Source organism: Meles meles, chromosome 19 (assembly GCF_922984935.1).
Source record: "Meles meles chromosome 19, mMelMel3.1 paternal haplotype, whole genome shotgun sequence".
Classification (NCBI taxonomy): Eukaryota; Metazoa; Chordata; class Mammalia; order Carnivora; family Mustelidae; genus Meles; species Meles meles.
Genome location: NC_060084.1, coordinates 20206306 through 20232229, shown reverse-complemented (window position 1 = coordinate 20232229; position 25924 = coordinate 20206306). Strand labels below are relative to the sequence as shown.

The 25924-nt window shown below is 45.6% G+C and overlaps 1 protein-coding gene across 1 annotated transcript in view; it reads right to left on the bottom strand.

Moving 5' to 3' along the window:
* Nucleotides 1–25642, bottom strand: part of CDH11 (cadherin 11) — a 150648-nt gene extending 125006 nt beyond the window's left edge. Inside the window, exon 1 of the mRNA XM_045989064.1 lies at nt 25230–25642. The gene's annotated coding sequence lies outside the window, so the exon portion shown is untranslated. The remainder of the gene's footprint in view (nt 1–25229) is intronic.
* Nucleotides 25643–25924: the final 282 nt, after the last annotated feature.

Below are 25924 nucleotides of genomic sequence, written 5' to 3'. Positions count from 1 at the left end.
TTTGTAGTCCATACCACCTTGGCTCCTTCCAGCAGAAAGCCATGGAGAACACAGAGAGGAAGGCAGGGGAGAGTCTGAGCTGAGATGTGTCCCTACAAACCCCATGGCAGTATCACTATCTAAGATTCTTGACCCGTGAGCTGGACGGGTGTACTTGGGTTCCTACTTGAACTAAGTTTGATGTACCTCCTTGAACCCTAGAGATGCACCTATGTATCTCTCCATATATAACCATATGTGAGTACGTATGCACCATGGGCATGTGCAGCTCTTTGGTTATGGTTGGGTAATTGTTAAAGGCACTGGTCTCTTTATAAGGCTCTTTGGGAGAAAGGCTACTGGCCTCAATGTCAAAAAATACTTTATCTCACCTGGACACGACTGTATTATTATTATTTTGTGGTGGTTGTATAACTCTTGGTGTTTCTCTAGTTGCTTGGTCACTAGGAAACAGTGCTCTGTGTCATAAATAATGGTGTGCTCTTCAGGGAAGTCCCTTGTTCTATCTTTCAACCTTACTTAATTTTCCTTCATCCTAATTTCTTTAAAACTTTCCTTTGTTGGAATCTTAGCACATTGCTGGTATTTATGAAGGCCACTTCAACACCTCCTGAGAACCGGAAAGGTCATAAATAAATGGACAAGTAAATAGGCCATAGTGTTTGAACTCTTCACGTGGCCAACCACTGGGAATCCAATCACCTTTCTCCTGGCACTCTGCCCAGACCTTTAGTTAAACCCTAACAAACAGTAATTCCTTATGAAGGAAGAGTTGGTCCTCACATCCATCCAAAGGAGCATATATTCAGTTATTCAACATTCAAGGGGCCTTTTTAATGTTTTTAAATGTGTATACATTATAGCATGTATCAGAACACATTGAAATTACCAATTTAATTATATCCTTCTCCTCCAGACTATTAGGACTTTGAAGGTAAGGTCTATGATAGCTTTACCTCTGTGTGCCTAGTTCCTACCACCGTGGCTATTACGTGATGGACATTTTGTTGGATACATGGATGTTGCTAAAGTAACTACAGCACAAACGTATGCGTGTCTGTACATATATGCACGTATATTTGTACATCCATCACCTAGATCGCCACCCACTGCGTGTCTCTCCAGCACATCTCCCCAGAACATGCAAGGCAGTCTATTACTGTCATCTGTAGTGCAATTAAGTAATACACACATTCCCAGAGCTCCTATAGAGCAGAGCTGCGGTGTGAGTCCCCATCTGCCTTACTCCCAGCTCTTTCCAGTCTGCCGTATTTCTTCTCAGTGTGATGTCATAGCGAGGCTCAAGACCAAATCACAAGTAATGGGTTGAACACAAAGATGTCTCTGGGGGCGCCTGGGTGGCTCAGTGGTTTAAGCCTCTGCCTTTGGCTCAGGTCATGATCTCAGGGTCCTGGGATTGAGCCCCACATCAGGCTGTCTGCTCGACAGGGAGGCTGCGTCCCCTCTCTCTGTCTCAGCCTGCCTCTCTGCCTACTTGTGATCTCTCTCTGTCAAAAAAAAAAAAAAAGAAAGAAAGATGTCTCCAAATACAGAGAATAGACGAGATATATTATAGCGAGATGGGACAGGCCAACCATATCCTCACGCTGTTCAGAGAAATAGTGTAGTTCACATTCCTTCACACTCATACTTTCTGAGAACTGAACTACACCATCTAAAATATCTTCTGGCTTCAAAACAAATTATACTCACTGTGCATGGTGATCAGCTTCATATGTAGATTTGGTTAGGTGATAGTCCCGTTATACCAACACTAATTGGGATATTTTGTAGATGTCGTTAAAGTCTATAATCCAGTTTACTTTAAGTAAACATCATTCTCCATAGTCAGGGTGGGCGTGACTCAACCAGCTGAAAACTCTTCTGAGCAGAAGTGAATTTACTCTAACAAAGAGAAAAGTCGCCTTGTGGACGCCAGCTACACGTCCCATCCTCAGGCTCCCGTCTGTCCTTCCTGCCCACCTGTCCTCTGGACCTCCGAGGCGCCTTGCCAACCCTCGCAATGGCTTGAGCCAGTTCACCTTCCAATAAAATCTCCTAATACATGTGTATCCTCCTCGTTCTGTTACCCTCAGTGCATCCTGACTGATAGACGATGTGTACATCGGCATTTACAGATAGGAAACTCCAGACAACTTCATACTCCGGGGAACGGAAGAGGTTCAGCAATCTCCTGATAGCAGCCAGGAATGCATTCGAACTCCCCTGAATGACAGTCTTCTTACTTATGTCCAAAGGTCAAATTTCAGCTGGTTCAATAACAAGAACACCATGCTTTCCTGTTTGCACACTCTTTTTTACAAGTTCTTGGAAAAAGTAATTCATAGTAGTTTATTACAAAATAAATATACATAGTAGTTATTATTACAAAATAAAAAATACATAGTAGTTATTACATTGTTGCAGAAGATCATATCGCTGTTCTCTGTAAAGCCTCTTTTCATTAATGCCTTTATCTGGTTGTTCTACACAAAAAGCATCTTAGTTATGGAGAGAAGTATGTGTCAGTTTTCAAATTACGATTTTTGCTCTGGAGAAGAGATATTAGGCAACAGGATATACTAATGTAAAGAGGAAGGTTCTGGTTTCTTGGGTTCTTTAACGAATGACCCTGGATGGATTGGTTTCTGTGAGCCTCAGTTTCCTCAACTGTGAAAGAAAGATATAATCTACCATACAAGTTTCTATGAATGGTGCTTGCTATGGCCCTTCAAAAATTAATCTTTCAGATTGATTTCCTGCCCATTCTCTAGGGCAGGGCTTCTGAATGTCAGCACTAATGGGCCAGATAATTATTTGTTCGGGGCAGGGCGTGCTGCTCTGTGATTATTCTAGGATGTTTAGCTACATCCGTGGCCTCTCTCACTAGATACCAGAAGCACACCCCTACCCCGTGGTGACAACCAACAATGCCTCAGATCTTGACAAATGTTCCCTGGTGGAAAAATCATCCCAGGTTGACAACCCTTGCTCTCCAGGGGTATAAATATTACTATTACTTTTTTTGCTTTTGCTTTTTAAATTTTTCTTAAAAATTTAAATAGAAAATAGATATAGAAGAGCATAGTTCTGTGTATTTTTACTAAGGGATCATGACCGTGTTATCAGCCCTATAACCAGGAACAAAACACTGAGAGCTCCCCCTGCCCTCCACAGGAAGCCCCTGACAGCTCTCCTTTTTAACTACTGGGGACTTTTGGTCAGTGAAATTGAGGCATAAATTTTAAATCATAAGAGCAAATTCAGAATATGAGTCTGTATACTGGTTTCCTATGTGATTCTTCCCATGTAACGAAGCTGTGCTAGAATAATAATCCAACCAGACATCATCACGAGGTAGCAGGGGAGCCACACAAACCCCAAGGAGGATTGTTTGGAATATTGGTAGAAGAATGGCAACCCTGGTGGTTTTTTTCCTTCCAACCTGAAAATTCAGCTTGTCTGACTCAATGGAGAAAAGAAATTTTGTCAAAAGAGATCAAATGTAGACGAGATGGCCAGAAGAAGAAGCAAAGCAGCCACTGGAAGAACCAACCTGGCCAATGCAGTATCTTCAGAGAATCTGAGAAATGCAATGCATCCCCAGGTGCCATGACATTCTTCTCGTTATGCCTAAGTTCCCTGGACACGAGGCACTGGCAGACAAACATACTAGAGCTGACGTATCCTCTGATGCTCTGTAAGACAACTTCGGTCGTGCAGTTACACGAGATACTGAAGTCCTACTCAGATACCAAGAAAATATCGAGGCAGCAGGCCAGAATGACACTCCCTCTCTGGAAAGGTAACAGTCATGCTGTTGGGCATTTACTAAATTGCCCTCATTCAGCTGGGAGCTGCTGGAAAATTGGCACTTGGTCTTTTCCTTTTTACTATCCCCTAGAGCATCTCCTTCGGGCATAGGCTATGGTAGGTGCTTATCTAATGCGTATCAGTTGAGAAAAGAAATTGTGTAATAGAAAGTGCACCTCATTAGGAATTAAAAGTGTTGATGCCCGATTCTTGATGCCACTATCATCATGACATGTGATTTTAGGGGTAATCCTTAAATCTCGCTAAATATCAGCACCTAAATCTCTTTAAAAATGTAAAATGAATATCAAATGTAAATAAATCAAATGCCCCTTAAGGTCACTTTGAAAGCTTTGATTCTAAAGGATGTATTGAGCAGAATTCCCAACATTACAGAAATGCCCTGTAACCGTCTATTTTCTCATGCACTCATTTATACGTTCAGTAACTTACTCAACCACCTTTGGGTACTGTGAATTGCGAGATGGTATCCTGGTTTAGGCTTCATGGAACCCACAGCCGCTGAGAACCAACACATAGACAGCTGTACCAAAATGAAACCTACATTGCCAGAGGACATGCGTCTCTTCTCCCAGAGACAGGAAAGAGCACAAATGCAGACATATGTGGACTAAAACACAGTAGAGGTTTAGGGAGGCCAAATACCGTTTCATTGATCCATTCGTCCGTCCGTCTGTCTATCCAATAACAATTCTGAGCTTCTATGTGTTAAAGGCGTCTTGTGTTCTGTCCCAGACCCACTGCCAACCACAAGGATGAACACATGGCCCAAGCTGGGTTCTTACGAGTATTCACAGGAGAGAGAAAATGGCCTCAGAAATAGGCATGGGGCTCAAGGCAGTCTCAGTCCTTCCTTGGAATTTTCTGATATGGGGACAGAGGGACAGCTCTTTCCTGCTTCTGCAAACCTCAAGTGTAAACATGTTCTGAGACCACCAATGGTCGTCATGTCATTGATTTATCACGTGGGAAAACCTCTCAGTAGCAACAGAGTCTGAGACTAAGACTCAAAGAGAAGCAGAGATAAGGAGATGAAGAGATCAGCATGTGGAAACGTAGGACAGAATTCTCCTGACTGTGAAGCCCTGTATCTAGTCCAGCCAGAAGCTAGACCTCTCATGAACTTCCCAATTACACAGCCCAAAACTTCTCCTTTCTCTCAAACTCTTCTGAGCTAGATTTCTGTAACCTGTAGCCACTGCAACCTGCGATGTGCCAAATATTAAAGAAGCCATAAGTGTTGGAGCTAAAGGAGGTCAGGGGGCTCTGATCAAAGGCAGGAAGCAAGGAGGAAAGAGAAGGATGAATCTTCAATGTCACAAGAGAAATGACAAAGGATGAAGCCAGGACAATAGCAAAATCAGAAAAATGCCCATATTGTGAGAGGAGTCAGAAAACAGATCAATAGTAATTGGCCATAGACGAGACGTGAGGTCTCAAAAATGAGGCCCCTTGAGACTTACGTTTGTATTTTCATTTGCCTCTGCTTGGCTACCTTGGTGGATAACGTTGGTATCACTGGAATATGGACTACAGGGAAATGATCATATTTAAAGATTTGCTGAGTTAAGTTCGGAATGTGGTCTGGGGATTCGCCAGCATTAGGACAGGAGGTGAAGCTATGAAGTCTGTGAATCATCCCAGTGAAAAAGCGTGATAGAAGAGAAGATGTCCGGAATAAAATACTAAAGAAAAAAGCACTAAGAATCTCCAATATTTGACAGAAAATGCTGAGACGGGTGTCCAACTGAGGTAACTCAGAAAAAAGTTTCTCTTTTTCTGAGACAGAGAAGCATCTTAAGAAAAACTAAGAGACTGAATTTGGGGGAGGTCAAAGTGAGAGGACAACCGGAGGGACCTCCCGCCAGAATGGCACTTATCGGCAGACCCCAGATGGGTAGACAAATTGCTATGTTTAACGCCCCCTGAGAAAAGTCCTTCCACGGACAGCCTATATCTCCTATGAATGGATTTAATGTAAATATCTCTTCCTGAGATGGATGTTTTGTCACTTTGTTTGTTTGTTTTTGGGTCACAAGTGAAAATCTGATCACTTACCCCTGCAAAGCATCTGTCAGATGTCTGTGGGCTATATTCTATTAGGCGTCATCCCCAAGCTTCTATCCATTAACCAAAAGAATTATGTTCTAATAATTTTATCTATTCCAACCATTTACGTATACAAGCTTGTTCTACACATTCACTGATTTCTCAGAACCTCTGAGAGATGCACACTACTTTCCTAATACATTCTCCCTAAGTAGGACTTTCCCTGGAATAAAGGCAATGAAAGCCCACCAGGAGACCTGGGTGTGAACAAGCAGGTGCCATGACATAGAGGCCCAGATTCTGCTCTTGGAAGGGTCCTGAACTCACCTGTGATGCTGGTCAAGGTCCTTTCCCTCTTTGGGGCTCACTTTCAATTTTAGGGAATCCAACTCTCAGGATAGTTTTTGGGATTTCCTGTCATCACTTACAAAGCATGTCAGCCATGATACTAATACCTTGTCCTCTTTTTTCCCTCCCCCATCTCTCCCTTCCTTGTCTTTTTTTTTTTTTTTTTTAGGTTGTATTTATTTATTTGACAGAGAGAGAGAGGAGACACAAGCAGGGGGAGTGGGAGAGGGAGAAGCAGGCTTCCCCCTGAGCAGGAAGCCCAATGTGGGTCTCTATCCCAGGACTCTTGGATCATGACCTGAACCAAGGACAGCCACCTAACAACTGAGCCACCCAGGTGCCCCTTCCTTGTCATTTTTATTCCTCTTTTATTTTTCTTTTTCCTTCTTCTTTCTTCCCTTCCTAGTCATCACTTTGTAGGCCCCAATAATGGTAAATATCTTCACAATCGTCTTCCCCATTTGTACCAGCCGCCCTCAGCTGGGATGGGCAGAGACAGTGACTGTCATTCTCAAATGTCAGTGACTTCCTAATACATCACATTGTCATGTGTAAAAGACTTTTTACTTCATCAGTAAAAGGTCACACTTACCACTACTGAAAAATATTTTGTTCATTTGTTTATATTTTATTTTCTACTCCCTCAAACTAAACTATAAGGTCTGTAAGAGTGGAAGCTATCTACCGTGGCCACCCTTCTATCTCCAGCCTAACTAATTTATCAGTGTCTCATGCATATTTGCTTAGTGGATGGAAGGACAACACATTTTTAATGTCATGTATTTTGCTTCAGGGCCATCTCTACTCACAGGTGTCCCACATCTGAAAGTCAGGTTGCCAGGTCTGAAGCTTATGTCCATGTTAGCTCACTCGGACCTTTGAAAGTCATGATTATCTCTGATTGTTGATAAGAATGGCCCTGTTCTGGTCATCCCCTTTCTATGAGCCCTTCTGTTAGATCCAGCTTTGGGAAATTCAGAAAATCTGCAATGAACCTAAGAAGGTGGTTCCTGCTGCTGTGGTTTAGAAGGTCCTGAGACTGGGGCACCTGGGTGGCTCAGTCAGTGAGGCGTCCCACTCTTGGTTTCGGCTCAGCTCACGATGTTGGGGCCCTGGAATCGAGCCCTGCCCTGGGCTCTGTGCTCAGCTCAGAGGTGGCTGCAGAGTCTCTCTTTCTCCCTCTGCCCTTCCCTCTCCTCTCTCTCTAAAATGAATGACTCTTTTAAAGAAATCGTTCGTTGTATAAATCGTCCTTAGAAAAATCATGACTTGCAGCATCTATACAGTATCTAACTAGGGTAGGTGGCTACTGAGAACTTGAAATGTGCCTCGCCCCAACTGAGATGTGTTACTCATTCACACATACAGGATTTCAAAGACTTCGTATAAAAAGAGAATGAGAAATAGCATATTAATAATTTTATATTGATTACATGTCATAATATTTTGGATATATTGGCATCATTCGCGTTGTCACCTATTTCCTTTTTACTTTTTTAACCGGACTATGAGAAAAGTTAAAATTGCAGATATGGCTCACAGCTAAGGCTTCTGTCCCCTGTCTCAAGGACATTTGCTTGAAGAGCTATCCTCCTGGAATTTCAATTATAAACATGTAAAAGCTTAAAAACAAAGGATTTGTTGGAGAAAATTGAGTTCTTAACATCTTCACAGTTAACACAAATATGATTCATCCTGGGAAAGAGACCACTATTTATGTCAATTTCTTTAAAAGGAAAGCATGAAATCTTCACAAGTGATGGAAAACTAGTTTTCATCAAATCTAGGGGAGGCCTGGGGCACCTGAGTGGCTCAGTCCATTGAGCGTCTGACTCCTGATTTTGGCTCAGGTCATGGTCTCAAGGTTGTGGGATTGAGCTCGCCGCAGGCTCTGATCAGCTTGTCCCTCTCCCTCTGCTCCCCTCCTTCCCCCTGCTCATACCTTCTCTCTCCTTCTTTTTTTTTTTTTTTAAAGATTGTATTTATTTATTTGACAGATAGAGATCACAAGTAGGGAGAGAGGCAGGCAGAGAGAGAGAGAGGAGGAAGCAGGCTCCCCGCCAAGCAGAGAGCCCGATGCGGGGCTCGATCCCAGGACCCTGGGATCATGACCTGAGCGAAAGGCAGAGGCTTTAACCCACTGAGCCACCCAGGTGCCCCCCCTTCTCTCTCCTTCTAAAATAAATAAATCTTGGGGCGCCTGGGTGGCTCAGTGGGTTAAGCCTCTGCCTTCGGCTCAGGTCATGATCTCAGGGCCTGGGATCGAGCCCCATATTGGGCTCTCTGCTCAGCAAAGAGCCTGCTTCTCTCTCTCTGCCTGCCTCTCTGCCTACTTGTGATCTTTGTCTCACTGTCAAATAAATAAATACAAATCTTTTAAAAAATAAAATAAGATAAATAAATCTTAAAAAAAAAAAAAAGGCGGGGAGAGGTTTTGGTGTAGAAGAGAGAAACAATAGAGAAACAATAGCTTAGTAAACTTGAGTGGAAGGAACAGAGCGGACCAAATGGGTTTGGAGCCATTGATCTTGGATACAAAGTCCACGCTGTCACTCCTGGCTCTATAACCAGGGTAACATGTGCAAACTCACGGCACCTTCGCTTCCTCTCTACAGAGCAGAAATAAAAATACATGTCTCACTCACAGGGTTGTCGCTGACATTTATCAAGTACTCACTTGGCTTTGCACATGTCCTTGTCATGCCAGTGGTGCCGATAAGGAAACTGAAGCAAAAAAGAGCTCATAGAGACGCCCGGCCACACTGCTCAAAACCGGTGGAGGTGGAATCTGAAAGCTTTTAGTCTGAACCCCTTCAGCTCTTGAACTTTTAATCACTCAGATCAGGTTTCACAGCTGCCCTGAGACCTGAGTGAGACAGTGAATTTTTATAAAGGGATTTTTAAAAAGATTTATTTATTTATTTGAGAGAGAGAGAGAGCGAGCAAGTGAGCAAGTTGGGGGAGGGGCAGAGGGAGAGGGACAATCTCTAGCAGATGCCCTAGTGAGCATGCAGCAGGCCTTGAAGCTCCATCCCAAGACCCTGAGATCGTGCCCGGAGCTGAAGTCAAGAGTCAGCTGCTTGCCTGACTGAGCCATCCAGCCGCCCCCCGGACAGTGAATTTAAAGCACACGCCAAAGCCATGGGAAACATCCACGTGTACTGTTGAAAGGCACAACAGCACTGACAGGTTATAGTGTTCAAGTCATTCTGTGCCCCCTCAGCTCCAAAGAAAGACCCAAACAGGTGAAGAGGAACCTAAGTGGACTCGGGAAACTCTGACGTATTGGTAGAATCCGGGAGCCTGGAAGAATTGTTGAGTGTTCTGGGGAAAGAGATTCAAAATTCCCCTATGAAATATGAAGTGAAAAGGATTCTGGCCTCATAGATAACTAAAAGGCTTAAAATCAGTTCCTACAGGCTCTGTATCTGGAATCGCTTCTATGTTTTCTTCCCAGTGCTTCCTCACACTCTGTTGGATTTCTGGGCCCACCTATGTGGACCGAGCCTCAAGTCACATTATCTTTCATTTAAGGTAAAGCATAAATTTCATAGAGATGGAACTATTTACATAAAGCATTTTTGGGGGCGGCTGGGTGGCTCACTGGGTTAAGCCTCTGCCTTCAGCTCAGGTCGTGATCTCAGGGTCCTGTGATGGAGCCCCACATGGGCTCTCTGCTCAGTGGGAGTCTGCTTCCTCCTCTCTCTCTGCCTGCCTCTCTGCCTACTTGTGATCGCTGTCTGTCAAATAAATAAATAAAATCTTTTTAAAAAAAAAAAAAGCATTTTTGGTCTGGTTTTGGTTTTGTAAGGAGCCCAGCAGGGCACTGGGAATGAGACAGAGCCAAGAGCCAAGTCATCGTGAAGATTAGGGAATATTCCTAACCAGCTGAGCCGTGGCGAGGAATGCTCCCTAGGAGTTTCCCAAGGGGTGTACCTGGGTCCAGCGGGCCAGATGACCTCCATCTACACAGCCCCACAACACAAGGTCACTTCACAGAGTAACAGTCACATCTCAGTAACTATCCAACCTGGCACCTCTGTAATAGGCTTGATTATTTTTGACAAACTCATTTCTTGTCCAATTTGACATGAAAATTAAAGTTGTATCAGCCCAATATGCATGCCACGTGAATGGCATCCTCAATGCTCTCCTGTAGCAAACCCAACTGAGCCTCGAAAAGACACTCAACAACACAAGTAAAGTTAGTTTCCAAAATAGCTCTGTTTTGCATCCCAATCAGCTGTGCGGGGGAAGGCACGTTCCATGGGCCAAGCCGATACCATCCATGTACCTTTCTCTGAAGGAAGCCATCTTCAGAGAAAATGTTAATCAAATCATTTCCGATGCAAATGTAAAAAGAGGGGACACAATACTGGAGATAGTGTCAATATTTTCAACATTAAGCAAAGACAGGCAATCCTTGAAGAGTGGTGCTATTTCCATGAATTTAATCAATTCACATTCTTATCCACAAAGCTTTTCTTACTTGCCTTTGTTTTTACAACCACTAATTTCAATGAGTCAGGGGACAGGTTTTGGAGGCTCTTGGCCAGAACCGAGAATTAAGTCCTGAGTTCCCAACAGCCTATCATCAATTTGGTTTTCATTGCCCAAGTGAAAATCTGAACCCCAGGAGCTGGGTTAAGAAGAGAATAATAAATGTATTCTCTGGGTCAGGCTAGGTAGCAAGAGTTGTTTTTTTTTCCTTCCTTCCGTTCCTCCCTCCCTCCCTCCCTCCCTCCTCCTCCTCCTTTTCCGTCCTTCCTTCCTTCCTAGACTTGAGCCTGGACAAGGGAAGCAAGTTTTCATCTCTTGTCTCACAGTGATTAGGTTAAAAAAGAATGAATGGGTAAAGGATAGATCAAGAGGATATAGAAATGAAACTACCCCCAGCATATTAGAGCAGATAAAGAAATACCAAGCACAAAGTCCCCATGGCCTTTTTCTCTCTGAACAAGACTTTGTCATGTTGGTGTTTGAAAATTCATTTGTTCTTAAGTTCTAGCTTAGACTGACAAATTTGCAGCCTCTTATACTCTGGTGTAGCTAATTCTTTCATCTCTCAGAAGCCTGGGTCCTTATTCACATGCATCAGTACAGATACAATGTGACTCTCTTCTCTCACCTTTTCCATACATTGTACCAGTGACATTGTATTGGTGTCACATGACAGGAAGTGGAGAGTGCCCACTGATGGACAAAGACTTTCTTTATGGCTTTATGGGCTTTCTCTCAACAGCCCCTAGAATCACCCCTGTAAATCCTGGGTGCAAAATAATTGTTTCAAAATGACACTATGGGGGCATCTTCATCTATGCCAGGACTGGAAAGGAACCAGAGTTTCCAAAGAAAACATGGATGTTAGAAGCATAACTTGTTTTCTGTGTAACCCATCTTTTCAAGTATTTAAGTCATATGAGCCCATGACAGAAAACATAACACTCTGTGTCATCCTCAAATCATCCTAGATAGGGAGAAAGCCAAGAACCCATTATTAGATGGGTTAACCTATTAGAAGAGCCACAGGCAAAGCTTTCTACATCTTTCAGTCCTGAGTTCAAATCCTTTGCAACAATTTATCTGTGTGATCTTGGGGCTCCTGTTTAGGAGCTTGGGAAGATGCCATGACGTAAGCCCTGGAAGGTCAAGTGCAGGACACTGTGTATGCATGTCACCAAGTATCCATCCCCGCTCCTCATCGACGATCAGTAGCAAGTCTCATGAACCCCTCAAAGTCTCCTACCTCTGTGTCCCTTCAACAGAGTCGTGGAGAACATAGAATATCTGTTCAAATCCCTGCTTGTCCCCTTATAAATCACACAACGCTGAGGAAAGTTGCTTAACTATCCTGAGTCTTGGTTTCTATGTTTTATAAATGAGCATAATTATAGCTTCCGCCTCTCCCTGAGGTTGTAGTGAGGACAGACTGAGGTAATTCACAGGGATCGCTGTGCAGGGTGTGCATACAGCAAATGCTCAGTGCACAACAGCGATTGTGAGAATGCTCTCCCACCCTAGTCCCTAGTCCCTGCTTCATCATTTCTGCCGTAACCCCCATCCTGCTGGCTTCCCCCTTTAGGGTCTCTGTTCCTTCTATCAGTAATTCTCCATGCTGTTCCAGAAATCATTTAATAATGCATTCAACACATCACTCCCCTACTCCAAACCCTTCAAAGGTTCCCTAGGGGCTAGGGATTGAAGTCCAAAGCCCTGAATTTGGCATTCACTGTACTCCACAGAGTCCTGAGCTTACTCCCCCGCAGGCAGACTCTGTCCACCATCACTTGCTGGCATACTGTGCTTGGGCAAACCTGGTCTGTGCTCTGACCTCCTGGTGTTTCTGTTCGCATGGCTTTCTCTAGAATGCTGAGATTTGACAGTCAAAAAGCACCTTGCCGAAGGATTTGTGGAAGATTTGAGAGTCAGAACGTTTTAGAGCTGGAAAGGACCCCAAAGGCCACTTTACAGATGAGGAAACCGAGGTTAATTGGCTTGCCCAGGGCCCAGTAGCTATCCGTCAGCAACGTCAGGATGGTACTAAGCTAGTCGGCGTGGAGGGAGGGAATCACCTGGCAGCCTATTAGGGGAAATTCGTCAGCAATTGGCAGCAAAGTTGCTGACAGGCGATCCTTCTCCGTTCGTGAGAAATAAAATGTTACACAACCAATAAGAAAAGGACACAAGGCATGACTCTCTAAGTGAAAACTGGGTGCCTCTCTGGCTTGTGATGCAAGGCCCCACAGGAGCGAGGCTGGTGGGGAGAGGGCACTGAAATAATTCCACAGGACCCATCCCTCACGTCAAAGACACAGCCTCTTTGGCTGCGTCAGTCTCCTGACTAATGCTCCCAAATGCAGTGCTGAGATTTGCTGAAGTCGAGATTCTTTGCCGTGTGGGCTGGAGGAGCAGCAATGAATAAAACACAAGAATCACCCATGCATTATTTCGAAGGCAAGTGTGCCCAGCTTTAACGGCCACATTGCAATTTTTACTCTAAGACAATAATACTAATAGTGACACTTCATTTATATACGGCTTCTTAGGTTCCCAAGAATAATACAGCAATGAAAACCGTATCTTACGCCACAGCCGTGTCCATATATGAAGTAGGTAGGGGAGCAAAGGCAGTTCAAGAACAGTCTCCCGTCACTGCTGGGGTGCTTCAGGTCAAAAGGTTGTGAATTGGAATTGTTTGCAGAAATAACCTCTGATTTTTCCGCTTGGGTTTGGATTTCAAATACAGTTTTGCTGCTATTGTCAATGAACTATTTTATAAAACCTTTAAATATGTGCTTAAATATTTAAAGCCTTAAAATATGCATGCTTTAATAGAGAATAGAAAGTTGATACCTACTAACACAGGTGCCCACCCAGCTTCACCTGTTCGGTTAGGCATCTGTGGTTTGTGGTCTGGATTGGTGTCCATGGTGACCAGTCAGGGAGCATCACATGGAAATTGAAATGCAGGGCTCCAAGAGTCCCAGGCAGCTTGGTGATAACAGAGTCAGGTGTGGCAAGAGGTTCATCAGCCACAAAATTAAAGTCATTCTGTGTTCCACTACCTGGCCTATTAGACAGATCTGAAATTCTGAGCTTGCCCTGAAGGCTTCCCTCCCTGAAAGGTCATGCTGATTTCTTTTTCTTTTTCATTTTTTAAAAAATTTATTTATTTGAGAGAGAGAGACAGACAGAGAGCAGGAGCAGGGAGGAGAGGGAGAAACAGACTCCCTGCTGAGCAGGGAGCCTGATAACTTTGGGGCTGGATCCCAGGATCCTGGGATCCTAACCTGAGCTGAAGACAGACACTTAACTAACTGAGCCACCCAGATGGGGTGATGCTGATTTCTTACAAAGGTAGGTGAGGAAAGTTGTCCTGGGATGGTATGACGCAAACTGAAGAGACAGCTTATACCTGTGTGTCCTTCCTGCCCCAAATCGCCCAGCTATAAGCACTGACAACTGCCATGTGATCATTGTCTCCTTGGGTCATCACAGAGGCCATGCTGCCAGGACAGTGTGGGAGCTGTCCCCTCCAGAAGCTAGATTATGACTTAGGGAGACTAGCCCATTTTTATGGGGGGCATCTTTGACACTCCCGTGAATGCTTGGAGAATTTCTATGTTTTCCTTCCTGCCTTCTCCAAGATGTTTGGCTCTGAATTCCACATACTCCTTACTACCTGGCTGCCATTGGGTTGGGGAACCAATTTGGATTCTTGTCCCTGTATCTGGCTTTAGCTTCCTCTGGATAATATTTTTTGGGAATTTTGCATTGGCTCCTTGGCCAGCATCCATGGGCCACTTGCCCACACAACTTGCCCCATCCCTTCTAACAGATCATTGGCAGTCCACGTGACTAGCTGTTGTGCTGTCTGCCACAGCTTCCCACAGAAATCCCGCCATCTACTAAGCTATATCAGTAGGCTTCAGCCTAGGTCCTGAAATTTTGCCTACTTCTTGCCCAAATTAAACTATTCAATGTTTAATAAAGGCTCCCTCTGTTCTACCCTCACACCCTAGCATCTAATTATCAACATTCTCTTCAGCATGCAAAAGGAGCTCAAAAGCCAGATACCCCACTCAGAACTGCAGTGGGTAAGATTTCTCACAATAGCCTTGCCAAATAAGCAGAGAAATGAAGACTTTCGGGTTTCTTAGTTCAGTGCAACAGAAACAGACTTAGGGTAGCACAATTCTTCTGGGAAGGCTAGAGAAGCAGGAGCGGAAAATGGAGAGGGATGCCAGGAGCCTGGGACAGCCAGATCACAGACCAGACACTCCCATAGAACAGGTGGGTGAGGACACCACAGCTGTCTCTGGGGGACACGGGCCATTACAGCTTTGCTCTACCACCCCGGTGGCCCCAGAAATCAGAGGCTGGTACAAACACAGCCACAACGCTCAGAGTGAGTGTTTCATGGCTAGTGGTTTTGCGTCTGTGTGCGTTCATGTCTGCATATATATAAGATACCAAATCCAGATGTAAAACACACAGGGAACGTTGGTGCTGAGTCTGTGTTCTAGTTTCCAGGAGGGCCAGCGAAGCCACTCTCTGACCCTTCAGGCCTGTGGAGCAGAAGGAGGGTTCTTCCCTCTACGGAGAATCTTACTGTGAGCTGTTCTCAGACACAGGAGGGGGTCCCACTGCTCCGCAGCCAAGCAAACAATCAAGCAAACCAGATGACAGATACGCAGGACCAGGAATGGCTAACATGTCGGATAGTGTATTCTAGGCCGTTGAATCACTGAAAAGGAAGTGTCTTGTTTAATAAGTTCCTGCCCCTGCTCCTTTTCTGGTTATTTTTACTGCTGTTGTTTTTTTGTTATTACCAAGCGAGGTTGGTAACTAAGTAAAGCAACTCATAGAACTGAGACACCAGTGACAGCAATCGCGTTCTGTGCACTGGTTTAAGCATGTTTATGTACTAATAGTGTTTGCTACCAGAGCCCCCGTATAAGGTAGCTATTACTAACCCAGCATTTGGACGAGGAAGCGGAGGAATGGCTAAAATGATTTGCACAGCTAAGGAGTGACAGGGCCAGCGTTTGCAGCAGGGCAGTCTGACTCCGGATTCCGTGCTAACAACGGCTGAAGGTGCCTGTCATGTCTTAGGTGCACAGGGACAGGTGGGGAAATGTGACTTAACAGCAGCACATAAGGAAAAACAAATAAACAAACAAACTGTGGAGCGTAAGTCCTCTGGGTGATGTGACTGGCAATAAAAGCTAATGTGATGTAGCCTCGGGCTGCAATAAAAAGCGTGGGGAAAGGAGGGGATAGTCTAGTGTTTAGCTGCCTGGAGTTTTGTCTTCAGTTCTTCCCTCCGTGGAGGGCTGAAGCAAACATGAATGAGGTGTTCACGCTGGAGATGTGAAGACCAGGGAGAAGGCATCCTGGAAGACAGCAAATACTGGGTAACGAATGTAGAAGGACTCCATCCATTCTGCATGGCATCAAAAGCTTGTATCAAAGAATGTGACCTCTGGAGAGACAGTTTGGCTCCAAAGAAGGAAGTCTTTCTAGTAGGAAAGTTCTCCATGCCTAGATGATTTGCACTAGGGATAATGCACCCTGTATCACTAAGGATGACCCACCATCATCAGTACATGGTAGCCACAAATGCCTTCATTCCCCAGACCATCCTTGATCACCGCACTGCTTGGGACTCATCGGTCCTGTAGCCCCATTTATTTGTACTTCCTTTGCTGCACTTAATGTTTGCAGCCTTGAACGCAGTATGTTCTGTACCACTGGTATAGCAGCTCCCTGAGGGAAGGCCTTAGGACTTGACTATTTCTATGTGCCCAGCCCAGAGCTTTTCATTAAAGTAGGTGACAAAGAAATGGGTTTGGAATCAAGTTCAAGCCACATCCCGCCCGTGAGCCCTGTGAACGCTTGCCAGAGGTGGCAAGATAAGATGCCACTCTACTTTGTTATCGAGGAAACATGGGATGGAGATAGTAATGATGGTGACTATAAGGTAGGACAGACCTGAAGGCCAAGGTCAAATGGTACAGTTTTCAAAATATTATCAAATGACACTGGGTTGGTTGACTATGACTTCCAAACAGAGATTCACAGGAAGTCCCATTTATAACCATGATAACTTAACTGCCTAATGACATAAAAGGTTATACCTTTCTGTGGATGGATAGAGAGACAGATAGACAGGCAGATAGATAATGGACCTAGTGATAGGTTTAAATAAAAATCAGACCACCAGTAAACCTAGTCTTAAAAAGAAAAGAAAAAAAAATGCATGTAGACACTGCTAAGAGACTGAGTTAAGAGCCAAGATTGCCCAGTTCTTGCTTTATCTGCCCTAAATGACCATGTGATCTTAGGCAAGTCGTGGCTCTTCTCTGGGTCCCTGGACCCTCATCTGTAACTGAAGGTTGGCCGGAATAGCTGATAAATCCAATGACGTCACACATCTGATTCCTTCCTGATAAAGTAAAATGTCTACTCCTCACTCAGAAGGTAGTAGGTCCCGAGTTCTCTGTCGCCTATTTCAATGAAAGGCTCTGGCCTATGTTTTTCAATTACTTTGCGGAACACTGGGAATTCGGGGTTTTTTCAGGGTTTTCTGTTTTGTTTTGTTTTGTTTTTCTTTGTAAGAGCCTAGCAATAATCTCACCCGTTCAGAGAGTCACTATGGGTAAGTCTCATATTATATAGAATGTTCTTAGCCCAAGTGCCTGAAACCAGCTAAATGCGCAATAAATGCTAGATTTTAAATATTATCTGATACTGATTTTCAAATATTTGCAGGGCTGTCAGGAGGAGGAAATAGTGATGGAGAGCAGGGGCAAAGAGTAACCATTGGGAGAAAGTTACAAAAGAGGGTTATTTTACGTCCTCCTGTGATGGGGAGTTTTAATGAACCGAGTTAATAGGTCATGGCTAGCGTCATGGGTTCCCTAAGAGGTAGTTAGCAGGCTGTCATCAGGTCATGTACGAAGCTGTGGGATTAATGACAAACAGAAAACATGCAGAAAGAATAGTTAGACCAGAAGATCTCAGAAGTTCCTTTTATAGGTAGGGTTGGGGATCTTATAGGGGCACGGGGTCCGAGCAGTCAGCTCAGCTCTTGCTCCAGCTGTTTTGCTCTAGAAATCTGGCGGAGCCCCAGCTTGCACACACAGCAGAAAGCTTCTAGGCATGTGCATTCGGAACATACTGGAAAACCCAGCCTTCCTTCATCAAGCCCCAGGAGCTTAGACAAGGGACCAGAACCATCCCAAGAGTCAGTTTTCCCATTTACACGACAGAGATGCTCATACCCTCCCCACAGGGTGAGTGCATAGAATAAATGAGGTCTCAGGTACAGACCTGGCCCATGGTAGGAAATGAACAAGTTGGCTCTTCTCCCTTCCGTTTTCGAGGCAAACACAGGGAGATATTTCCTTTCCTTGCAAGGGATACTCAGGAGGGATTTGGGGCCTGGGGTAGAAACACTTGACACAAGAAGGCTGCAGGACAACCCAGAAGGTCCAGGAGCCTTGGAAAGCCCAGGCTGATGGTGCCCTTGAGTGTGAAAACAGTTGGAAAACCATTAAGGGCTGGGGCAGGGGGCGGGGGGAAATGGATGGGGGTTCCTGTTATTTTCAAGGCTGTACCAAATCACTGTGCTTTCGCCTGGACCTGAGGAAGACCACAGGCAGGCAATGGCTTCTTCAGCCGGAGTCTCTTCATCAGTCAGAATGGTCACTGCTCAACCCCCTTAAATTCCCAAACTACTTTAACCTGAAAAACAAACAGGAATATGCTTGAAATGGAGACGATTTATCATGGGGCTAATTATCATTTAAGCTAGTCTGGAACAGTAATGAGCCCCCTTTTAAATGAAAGCAGACCCTGTGATGAATATCTCAACATCACATGCTTAGCAAACTTTCCCAGTAAGATATTACTTCAGGGCAACTTACCAGGTAACCCGTATGTAAAATGAACAGAGAGAAAATGCAAAGGTAGGAGAAGGAGGCAGGCACTTTCCAAAAGCCATAATTACCTCTAAAATCTCAACTGCCTCTTGAATATTTTAAATAGAAGAGGGATGGATCACTTAAACTTATGAAATAATTCAAAAAGAGGGAGGCACTAATAAACAATTCATCCCTAATTGGGAGAGGCCTCGATGTAAAGGGTATGTTCAGTGTGGGATTCTGCGGTACTAATTATAAGGAAGAACTGCTACCTGCCACCATTAGTCTCTAAAACCAAATCTCAGGTCTGAGAAGATGAAAGGACTGAGTGTTTGGTGAGTGCTTATCATGAATCAGGCACTGCACTCCATTCTTCCTTTATCGTCACAACAATTCTAGGACATGAGTATTATTACGGTTTCCACTGCAACAGAGGAGGCATCTGAGTCTTAGAAATGTTATGTTCCTTAATCTCGGTCACATAATCTCTAAGCCCTGGAGCTGGAGCTGAGAAGGATCCAAGGACTGGGCACGGCTGGAATTAGGGTGAGTCAGGTGAGGCACGGTCCTTGGGCACGAAATGTAAGGGCTTGCCAAAAAACTCAGTAACCAAAATGAATAATATTGTAATGCGATATTTTAAAAATCATGTTGGATGGAGAAAGTCCGTGATGATGAACAAAATATCAAAATGCTAACCAAAGACAAGATCGTATTCTGCTGTTGCACGCTCCTCCCCCTCATGTCTTGCTGTCTGAGTCGCTGGTCCAAGCCTCAGCCTCAGGGATGAGGGAAGTAGCCCGAGCGTTCAGGATGTGATCACAGGTAACATGTTCCCAGAGATCCATGCTGGGAATGGTTTGCACAGTGCTATATCCAATACGCCTGCCCATGCTGGCATCCATGTTGGTTCTTACACAGAACAAACACCACCGGTGGCAGGGACGCAACTCCAAATTCTCACTGTTTGCACTCACTGACGGAGCCTAATGATGGCTGAAAAGAGATCTCATGCATCTAAAACTACAACCAGGGAGCAGCCTCCATCGCTCCCCTGTTGCTATGTCAGGTAATCATCGTAGTGTGAAAGACACCACACCCAAAGCTGGTATCTTCCAGAAATTCCTGCAAATTCTTAATGAGCGAAATCATGCAAGTGCCGAGGACCACGTCATGTGGATTTCTGGCAAGGAAGGGGATTCGTGGAGGAAGTGAATGAAGGTTTTTCTTCACCTGCAAAAACCAGAAAAATTCGAGAAAAATTCACAGGGTCCTGTGAGGAGTTCTCAGGGCCAGAAAGTAATAGAATTTAAGACCCTGGCCAGTGTTTACTATGGCCCATAAGCCTGTTTATGCCAGCTTTCTGGATTCAGGACCTCACATGGGTCTCAAGGAGTGGAGATAAAGGGATGGGGAGAGCAGTCTTTGCGCTACCATCAGCAACCGCACCATTAGCCTCGCTCACACTTTTTCCCCCCTTCCCTTACCTCGTTTCCTCCTTTCTCTCTCATCCTCCTATCTCACTTAATATCCTGGCATACCAGATTCTCTGCCTGAGCCGAAACTTTAACCTGACAGACCAAGAGAACAATGCTTTATCTCAATAAGAATTCTGGAACTCTGCAACGGTCTGGTGACTAATTAAACCAAATAACAGTGAAATTTTGCCTCCAGTTCTAACAAACATGCATTATTCACAAGCACTTACAATTTAAAAGCACTTTTTTTTTTCTCAGTTAAATAAACTGTCCAGTGGTGAGTGAGCATTGGTTTACAAAACACTTTGTCTTACTTTCCACTGAGTTACTTAATACTCCTTCCCATAATCCATTTGCATTGATTCCTTCTTCATCAACGGCTCTTGCATTCCAACAGACTCGGAGCTGCAAGGAGCTGCACTGCTGACTCACCAGGGAGGCAGTTGTATTCAGTTAAAAAAAATACAAATAAGAATCCACTTAAGACAGTACTTATTTTTTTAATAGAGATTTCCTCTTAATTATAATATAGCGCTAGTGGTTTTTTTTTACATTATTCTTCTGAACTTTCATAATGACACTATCAAACAGTAACAAATATAAATTCGTGCAGCCTGAAATATGCAATTTAATCATAAGCAGTAATTTCCATATCACTGAGGGAAAAAAAAAGTCAAATGATTAAACTCTAGTGCATGAGGACCAATCTTGAATTAAATTTTACTCTCTGCTAAATTTAGGTTTTTTTACAGCAATATCAAGAATGGTTTAAAGGTAAGAGTAAAACATTTACGGTTATATTAAAACCCCATGTCCCAAAGTGTTTACCAAAGATCAAACTGCTTTTCTTTTCTTTCTTTTTTTTTTTTTTTTTTTTGCAAATTAGAAATGTCTTGCAGACTCTTCAAAACCTCTTGAAAGAACAGGCAATGATACCACAGCAATCTCACTAATATTTCTCTTCTTTATTCATTTGCTTCCCCTCAGAGTCTCAAATGATGCTTTTTCTGGCAGGGGAAAAAAAAAAACAGAAAATCCTCCCAGATCACAGCCTAAGTGAGAGCTGACCTAGTGTATCATACAACCCAGCTCCCCGCCCCCTTTTCTCATCTCCTGCTCGGAGAACCTCAAGTTATGAGATTTTCCAACTTTCTAGTAAACTCCAAGGTGGGAAGGAGAGGCTGAAGGTAACAGATTCACCAACTAGAAAGATGTTAATCCTGACAAACTGCTCAGGCGGTAGCCTGAACCATAGCTAGATTGAATTCGGTCTCTCCTGAGAGGGCCAGACAAGGCTGGTGGTAACAAAACCGCTTTTCATGGTGCCCTCAAAAGCAGATGGGCCCCATGCAGAATGTTGGAGAAGGGCGCCATTGCCCTCTAGTGGCCAGAAGTGCAATCTTCCGCGAAGGAGCCCATTTCCAGAGATGCACAAGGCTCTCAATGTCAGGGTAAAATTATAGCAGAAAGATGTCTAATTATCCTCCTCGAGTGTTTTCTTTAGTCCTTCCTGTCCATAGAAGAGGCTGTGGATGGCTATCACAGTAATCCTGATCGACTCCTCATGGATTCTTAGTACTACTGGTGTGCCAGAATTTGTCCAACTTTCTCCAGCTTTACTTTTTTTTTTTTTTTCTTTTTAACATACCTGTTGAGGTCTCTCCCCTAGCCTACACAGACCAAAGATCTTTACATATTTTAGGCGCAATAACATTGGATTGGGAAGGTTGACAACCCAAATGCTTGGAAGATCTAGAATGGGGGCTCCTGAAAAACTAGGTAACTTTTTTTCTGAAACCATGACCAATTTCATAAGAGGGAGGAAAAAAAAATCGCAACCACATTTCAATCCCTTAAATCATTGGCTGGTGAATTTACACAGTGCTCAGATTTTCTAGGAAAAAGACTGAGGAATTCAGTCATTCTGCAAACTTAACAGTTTAAGAGAAAATGTTTGCTACCTACTTTCAAAGTCCATAGACCAGTGTTTTATCATTATTTAATGATCAGGTATGTCTATGATCAAAGTGAAAAAAACCCAATATTGAAAATAAACAACCAAAATGGTTATACTTTTTGAACATTTGCCTACATAAATGTATCAAAAATGGAGGAAAATTAAAATCAGACCTGCAGATCTCCTTCAGATGTTTCTGAAAATAGATCTGAATATCACAGATCAAAGTTTATGTGAACTGTCAACTTCATAAGTCACAGACATTCACAGGCAAGGTTCCGAGACACACTAAGCTCATGGGAGTGTAGTTCTGGCATTGTAAATCAAGCCTTGAGGTCAAAGTCATGGCGTTTCCCATACGAGGGTCCCCCAAACCAGAATCTTTACAAGGCAGCCATGTAATTCTATTCAAAAAGGAAGAAAAACCATGAATTATGAAGACAAGTCCATTAAAGGAGCATGAAATTGATCTGTATTCCCCCAAATCATGGCATGGGTCTCCAAACCTGCCCCCCTCTCCTCTCACAAATAAACAAATATACACATCCACTGCCACCCCTGCAAAGAGAAAACAATAGAGCTGTGACTTTTTTTTTTTCTAATTCTCAAATTAACAAAAGATTGCATCTTAATTGAAAATAGAATTTAGGTTTCTAGTAATTTTACTGTCTGGTGTTCCGATAAGAAGGCTGAACATAATGGAAGTTCTGAAGTGTTATCAAGATGGTCCACTGCTTCAGTTAGAACTATTTTAAAGTCCTATTCTTTCTAGTAAGCAACAAGCCCAGTTTGAGTAAATCTACATGTTTGGGCCTCAACAGATGATCCAGTTTTGGTTCTCCTCATTCTCCCTCCCTATGCCCCACTCTAGGGGGGTGTGGGGGGGGTCCCTTTTTTTAAACAATGTAATAAAATGGCCAGCTTATGCAGACTCTGAAATTACAATAAAAATGATAGTAATAATTGTTATAACCATAAAGTCTGGCTGCAACACATTTTTAAGGCATTAATTTGCAATGTTTCAAAAGTACGATGTACAGATAATTCCCACTCAAACAAATTTTCCTGGCCTCTCAGATGCCCTTCCCTAGTCTATACTTGAAATCGCCTCACATTTCTTTGTACTAGGCAGGATTTCAGTTTTGCACGGAGGTTTTTCCAGGGCCCACTGGCCAACTCTAAAACTTGGAATCAGAGCTCAGGAGTAAGGAACTTTAGTGACCAGGAGCTTTAGGATCTGTCTAGTATGGATCCCAACTCTGTCCCTTTGTTTTGCAACTTTTATTCCTTTCTTCTGCTAGAAGGAGACCAGGCTCCCTGCAGCTAGGGTTGGGCTGTGACTACTTCTGTGTTCTGGTGTCTGCATCTCGCATATATAGGAAAAATAATTCCGGGATTAATGAAATGAAGGTCAGCCTCTTCTCTTCTCCTCTCCCATGGTGTTAGGCTCCAGCACTCGGAGCCCAGCCTGGCAAATGCGCTGATGCAATGCTGGTTGATCCTCGCCCCTGAGACCACGTCTACAGTCCCATCCCCGGGAAAGCCAGACACCCCGCAAAACCATCGATGTCTGCTGCAAGCCCAAGTGATAAAGAATTGATCCATCCTCTTGCCAGATTAATTATCGTGTCTTCCCTCTGTTTAAAAGGAAAACTTACTCCCCGCTTCATATTAACCTGGTAAGAAAGATCCGAAGAGGAAAACAAGGCAAGATTTCAGAACCACCCGACCAAGATTTCAGAACCACCTGAACAAGATTTCTTTTGGGGGAAACATGAGGGAAGACTTTAGACAGATCTATACCCCAACAGCAGGGTTTCAGGAACAACCCTCCACCCCCCCCACCCCCCATCCCTTAGGGACAATCCGTCGTCATGCAGGGATGGCATTATTAAATAATTAAAAGATGCAATTTCTTAATAGCAGTGCGATGGCCCATGAAATTCCTGTTGCATTATCAGCAAAAGCAACAGGGCTTTTTCTAGCATCTAGAAAACCTCTCACCCGGGAAAGGGAGGCGTGTTGTGCACCCCCCCCCCCACACCCCCAACACACACACACACCCTCCCACCCAAGCGAAAGCAGGGCCTTGGCGAGAAAGGGATAAGGAAGCGTGACCGGGGGGGGGGGGGTCCACTTTCTCTGGGGACTCTTTTCTTCACATAGCGAAGCGGGCCCTCCTTACAGCTCTGCCCGGCTCGAGCGGGGAAAGGGTGCTCTCCTCGCCGCCCCTCCCGTCCTGCCGGCTCGCGTTCCGGGCAAAGCTAAGGGAGGAGGGCCGTGCGTGCGGGGAGCGGGAGAGGCTTGGCGCGCTCCGGGAGGAGGCGCAGGCTTAGGGCACCGCTTGGTTCGCAAAGTTAACGTTGACCCTGGCAGGCTTCGCAAGCCCCAGGCAAGCCGAGTCCGAGTCTGAGCCGCGCGCGGACCTCCCCTTAGGCTGGCGGGAGGTAACAGGCGGTCCCCGGAGCTCCCTAGCAGACTCCGGCCGGAGAGCCGGAGCGCGCACCGCAGTCGGCCGCCCCTCAGCCGCAGTCAGCGGACCCAAAGATCGCCTATTAAAGTGCGGGGCCACAGCCGACCCGAGCCGGGTGCTTCCCGTTTTCCCCCGGCGGTCGCGCAAGGAGGGCTGAGCCCGGAGAGCGCTCGGCGGGGACCGGGAGGAAGGGGTAGGAACCCTGCAGAGCGCGGTCACGTCGCCGCTTTCGGAAAGAGGTGCAGCAGGGGCCGGCGGGCCGGCTCCGCGCCGGGGGCGACTTTCCCCAGAGACCCGACCGCGGGCAGCCGGCGCGCCCGGAGCGCAGCTCTGCAGCCGCTGCCCCAGCCCGGCGCAAAGCCCCTCTCCCGCGGCCTCCGCGCAGACCCCAGAGGAGGCCGAAGCTGGGGAGAGGTTGGAGCGCACATCTGGCGCCTCTGCTCTCCCCGCCGCCCGCGCCCACAGCTGGCTCCCTTTTCCCTTTTTGATTTTTAAACAAATCTTCTTACCTCCGCCCCCCTCCCGTTTCTGCGTTGCATTAGTGAAATCTTCTCCACTCAGACCTCCTTACCCCCACCCCCAGACATGCTCATCCAGAGACACCCCCCCCCCCCAAAGATGCCCCATTCAGTCGAAAGGAAGGGACTGGCGGCGAGCCTCACCTGGAGCTCTGGAGGGTGGGCGCCAGCTCCCGGCCGTCGGTCCCTGGCACAAAACGAGCGCAGCGGTGTCAGCCCCGGCCCCAGTCCGGGTCCCATTCACAAGTCGGCGGCGGCTGCGAGCGGCCCCCGCGGCATCTGCTCGCGACGCTCCCCTCGGCTGGCGGCGGCCGCGGAATGAGCCGCCGAGCACGCTAGTGGCAGGAATGAGAAACCGGGGGGAGGTGGCGGGCGGGGTGGGGGGGGGCGGAGGAGGAGGGAGGCCGCTGCTGGGAGGGAAGGAAAGGGCGGGGGGCGGAGAGGAGCCGAGGCCGCGAGACGCGGCAAGCTGGGCCTGGAGGAGGCTGCGGGGGCCGACCCCGTCCGCGCCCCTCCCCCCGGGGGCCCCACGGATGCCGACCCCTGGATTCGTGGCCGGCCCCGGGTCGCTGCACTCTGGCTCCCTTGGGGCTCAGACAGAGTCTGGAGCGACTGAAGTTGGGCTCCAGGGACGCACAGCCAATCAGGGAGGGCGGCGGAGGAAAACCGGGGAGGGGTTGGGAGCCCCTTTTTCCTCCTTCGCCCAAATCCGCTCCAGCTGGCCAGGCTGGGCCCTTGCCCGGGAGGCCTGGATGGTGGGTTGGAAGAAAGCATCGCCCAAGCGGGGGAGGCAATCGGGAATTGTCTTTCCTCACTCTAGCACCCCACCTTCCGAAAAT